Genomic DNA, 5,383 nt, shown 5'->3' with positions numbered 1-5,383 from the left:
CTTTTAATGCTGAGTAACATTCACTGTGCATATATACCACATTTTCTTTATCCATTCATCTACTGAAAGGCATCTAGGTTTGTTCCACAGTTTAGGTATAGTGAATTGTGCTGCTATAAACATTAATGTGGCTGCATCATTGTAGTAAGCTGTTTTTTTTAAGTCCTTTGGGTATAGACCAGGAGTGGGATGGGTCAAATGGTGGTTACATTACAAGTTTTACAAGGAATCTCCATCCTGCTTTCCATACTGGCTGCACCAATTTGCCCACATCCTTGCAAACACTTATTGTTTTTATTCTTAATAGCTGCCATTCTGACTGGAGTGAGATGAAATCTTCGAGTAGTTTTGACTTGCATTTCTCTAATTTCTAAAGATGGTGAACATTTTTTCATATGTTTGTTGATTGTATATTATCATCTGAGAAGTATCTGTTCAGTTCCTTGTTCCATTTATTGATTGGGTTATTTGTTTTTTTGGTGTTAAGATTTTTGAGATTGTTATATATCCCACATGATGGTGATTTGGGCCTACTTTTTCTTCTATTAGGTCCAGAGTCTCTGGTTTAATTCCTAGGTCCTTGATCCACTTTGAGTTGAGTTTTGTGCATGGTAAGAGGTAGGGGTTTAATTTCATTTTGTTGCACATGGATTTCCAGTTTTCCCAGCACCATTTGTTGAAAAGGTTATCCTTTCTCCAATATATGTTTTTGGCGCCTTTGTCTAATATAAGATAACTGTAATTATGTGGGTTAGATTCTGTGCCCTCTATTCTGTACCATTGGTCTACAAAAATATTAAACGCCTCACGAATTTGCGTGTCATCCTTGCACAGGGGCCCTGCTGATCTTCTCTGTATCTTTCCAATTTTAGTATATGTGCTGCCGAAGCGAGTACTCAGGAAGCTTTCGTATGAGAAAGATCCTGATCCTGATCAATGAGAAATAGTCAGCCACATGAAGGTTTATTGGAAAGGTAATTTGGCAAACAAAGCACATAGTGCAAAAACTATGAGGGCACAATGAGTTTATCATATTCTGGAAAGAAAAGAGATGAAACTGTATCTTAGTAGGTGAGGGTCTGGGTAAATGACAAGAGGTAAGGCCAAAAGTTTGGCATGCTGGCTTTTGGAAGCGATTGTGAAGGTTTAGGTTTTCTTCTTAGTGGAAAGCCACTAGGAGGTTTTAATGTGGGGAATGACATCATTTGTTTAACTTTCTATAGAGATCTTTCTGGCTCACTGCAACTCTTACGTTATTTTTGGAGTGCCTGCATTTGTACTTGCTGCTTAAAGAAAAAACTACCTTTGTCTCTATGGTTGCAATAGTCAGTGATATATTCATGTTTCTTTTATGAAAACAACTCCGATATGTTACCTGTTTTTACACTTACATGTATGCTGTCATTTTGGTCAGTTTTGCTTATAGCATTTCCAAAATTGTGTTGTTTCCATTGTTTGCTGTGTGCAAATGTTTTGTGATGGCTGTTGGCAAAAAGCTCCCTTTCTTGCTAATATATGGTATTTGATTAGGACAGAAGACTGGTAATAAATTGCCTCAGACTTCTGACACTGATTCACAAAAAATTCAGCATAACTGCAAATGATTTGAGATTCTTATTCATAATCTGTTATTACAATCTGGAGAAAGCTAAGAAACCCTCGAGGTGACTTTACGATAAACTTTATTAGAAATGAGAAGGGGTTTTGATAGTCATCTTTAATAGGGATAATATAGTTCATTAATTTTGTTTGAAAAACAGTTTCTCAATTATTGCCTTCCTTTCCTAGTACAGATCCGTTCATACAATTTTGACTGTTTCAACTGATTTAACTTGTGATTTCAGTATCAATACTTTTAGTTTCTTCAGTGTCTCACCACAATGTAATTTATGTACTTTGCTAAAAACAAGACAAGATCCTTCATGAAGTTTGATGTCTAAAGGGAAGACTAGAACTGACTTACTCAAATAATCAATTACTTTTGATTGCTGATAAGTTCTTTAAAGGAAAATGACAGCAAGATACTGAGCTTGGAGACCTGACCTGGCCCTGAGGCTTCTCTGAGGACAAGGCATTGACCTGAGACTAGACTAAGACTCACTGGCTTTGTGAAAAGGAGCCTGGGGATTAGTCCAAGCCCAGTGCCTTATGCATGAGAACTCACAGGCAATAACATGGGGCTTTTGAAGAACTGAAAGAAGACTGAGTAGAGATATAAGGTTGTGTGAATTTTTCAATGTCTTTTAAAAACAGAAAGACTGTGGTATGTGTTGTTTTGAAATTGTCGTTGAATTTACAATTACATTTTATTTTAGCTTTTGCAGTGTTGAGGATTGAACCCAGGGGCCTCCCACATGATAGGCAAGAGCTCTATCACCGAGCTATACCTAGGGCCCCAGAATTCACAAAATTTAATATTTCAAAATTGACTGATTCTATTGGTTTTAAGTTCAACTTTAAAATAGTAATACTCTATATATCTAATAAACCTAAGGATCACTTCTGATAAACCTAAGGGTCACCTATAGAAGAGGGAAGAAAGAGAGAATAAGGTTGGCATATTCATCCTCCCACATCCCTCCTTATGCAGTGACTTCTGGCCAGTTGTGTCCCTCAACTTAGAGTCACAGAAGAAGGCAGCGATAGCCATCAATTTAGACCTTGTGAGGAACTTCGGTAGTAGAGATTGTATGAGCCACTTTGTATGTTAATTTATTCTCCTCCTCCGTTTTATTCACCCATGAACTTTTTTTTATCATTTAATTATTTTATTTATTTATTTTTTTTAATTGTTGGTCTTTCAAAACATTACATAGTTCTTAATGCATCATATTTCACAGTTTGATTCAAGTGGGTTATGAATTCCCAATTTTACCCCGTATACAGATTGCTGTATCACATCAGTTACCCTTCCATTGATTGACAAATTGCCTTTCTAGTGTCTGATGTATTCTGTTGTCTGTCCTATTCTCTACTATCCCCCCTCCCCTCCCCTCCCCTCCCCTTTTCTCTCTCTACCCCTTCTACTGTAAATCATTTCTTCCATTTGTATTATCTTGTCTTACCCCTCCTTTCCTCTTATATGTCATTTTGTAGAACCCTGAGGATCACCTTCCGTTTCCATGCGATTTCCCTTCTCACTCCCTTTCCCTCCCACCTCTCATCCCTGTTTAATGTAAATCTTCTTCTCAAGCTCTTCGTCCCTACCCTGTCCTTGTTTACTCCCCTTATAACAAAGGGGTCATTTGGTATTTGTTTTTTAAAGATTGACTAGCTTCACTTAGCATAATCTGCTCTAATGCCATCCATTTCCCTCCAAATTCTATGATTTTGTCATTTTTTAATGCAGAGTAATACTCCATTGTGTATAAATGCCACATTTTTTTTATCCATTCATCTATTGAAGGGCATCTAGGCTGATTCCACAATCTTGCTATCGTGAATTGTGCTGCTATGAACATCGATGTAGCAGTGTCCCTGTAGCATGCTCTTATTAGGTCTTTAGGGAATAGACCCAGAAGGGGAATAGCTGGGTCAAATGGTGGTTCCATTCCCAGCTTTCCAAGAAATCTCCATACTGCTTTCCAAATTGGCTGCACCAATTTGCAGTCCCACCAGCAATGAACAAGAGTGTCCTTTTCCCCGAATCCTCTCCAGCACTTATTGTTGTTTGACTTCCTAATGGCTGCCAATCTTACTGGAGTGAGATGGTATCTTAGGGTAGTTTTGATTTGCATTTCTCTGACTGCTAGCGATGGTGAGCATTTTTTCATGTACTTATTGATTGATTGTATGTCCTCCTCTGAGAAGTGTCTGTTCAGGTCCTTGGCCCATTTATTGATTGGGTTATTTGTTATCTTATTGTCTAATTTTTTGAGTTCTTTGTATATTCTGGTTATTAGGGCTCTATCTGAAGTGTGTGGAGTAAAGATTTGTTCCCAGGATGTAGGCTCCCTGTTTATCTCTCTTATTGTTTCTTTTGCTGAGAAAAAACTTTTTAGTTTGAGTAAGTCCCATTTGTTGATTCTAGTTGTTAACTCTTGCGCTATGGGTGTCCTATTGAGGAATTTGGAGCCCGACCCCACGGTATGTAGATCATAGCCAACTTTTTCTTCTATCAGATGCCGTGTCTCTGATTTAATATCAAGCTCCTTGATCCATTTTGAGTTAACTTTTGTGCATGGTGAGAGAAAGGGATACAGTTTCATTTTGTTGCATATGGATTTCCAGTTTTCCCAGCACCATTTGTTGAAGATGCTATCCTTCCTCCATTGCATGCTTTTAGCCCCTTTATCAAATATAAGATAGTTGTAGTTTTGTGGATTGGTTACTGTGTCCTCTATTCTGTACCATTGGTCCACCCGCCTGTTTTGGTACCAGTACCATGCTGTTTTTGTTACTATTGCTCTGTAGTATAGTTTGAAGTCTGGTATCGCTATACCGCCTGATTCACACTTCTTGCTTAGCATTGTTTTTGCTATTCTGGGTCTTTTATTGTTCCATATGAATTTCATGATTCTTTTATCTATTTCTACAAGAAATGCTGTTGGGATTTTGATTGGCATTGCATTGAACTTATAGAGAACTTTTGGTAATATCGCCATTTTGATGATGTTGGTTCTGCCTATCCATGAGCAGGGTATATTTTTCCATCTTCTAAGGTCTTCTTCTATATCTTTCTTTAGGGTTCTGTAATTTTCATTGTATAAATCTTTCACCTCTTTTGTTAGGTTGATTCCCAAGTATTTTATTTTTTGGGGGGATATTGTGAATGGAGTAGTTGTCCTCATTTCCGTTTCAGAGGATTTGTCACTGATATACAGGAATGCCTTTGATTTATGCGTGTTGATCTTATATCCGGCCACTTTGCTGAATTCATTTTTAGCTCTAATAGCTTCTTTGTAGACCCTTTTGGGTCTGCTAGGTATAGAATCATATCATCTGCAAATAGTTATAATTTAAGTTCTTCTTTTCCTATTTTTATGCCTTTAATTTCTTTCGTCTGTCTAGTTGCTCTGGCCAGTGTTTCGAGGACTATGTTGAACAGAAGTGGTGAGAGAGGGCATCCCTGTCTTGTACCGGATCTTAGAGGGAATGCCTTCAATTTTTCTCCATTCAGAATGATGCTGGCCTGTGGCTTATCATAGATTGCTTTTACAATGTTGAGGTATGATCCTGTTATCCCTGATTTTTCTAGAGTTTTGAACATAAAGCATTTGTCGAATGCTTTTTCTGCATCTATCGAGATGATCATATGGTTCTTATTTTTAAGTCTATTGATGTGGTGAATAACATTTATTGATTTCCGTATATTGAACCAGCCTTGCATCCCAGGGATGAATCCTACTTGATCATGGTGTATACTTTTTTTGATATGTATTTG

At 37.5% G+C, this 5,383-nt stretch overlaps 1 non-coding gene across 1 annotated transcript; it reads right to left on the bottom strand.

The window, feature by feature from the left end:
* Positions 1–789: 789 nt before the first annotated feature.
* LOC113185758 (U6 spliceosomal RNA) lies at positions 790–896 on the bottom strand. The gene has a single exon (XR_003301161.2). It is a non-coding gene; the product is annotated as a U6 spliceosomal RNA (small nuclear RNA).
* Between the last annotated feature and the right edge of the window lie 4,487 nt (positions 897–5,383).

The sequence above is a fragment of the Urocitellus parryii genome, chromosome 5 (genome assembly GCF_045843805.1).
Source record: "Urocitellus parryii isolate mUroPar1 chromosome 5, mUroPar1.hap1, whole genome shotgun sequence".
Taxonomy (NCBI): domain Eukaryota; kingdom Metazoa; phylum Chordata; class Mammalia; order Rodentia; family Sciuridae; genus Urocitellus; species Urocitellus parryii.
This window is presented reverse-complemented; position numbering and strand designations above follow the sequence as displayed.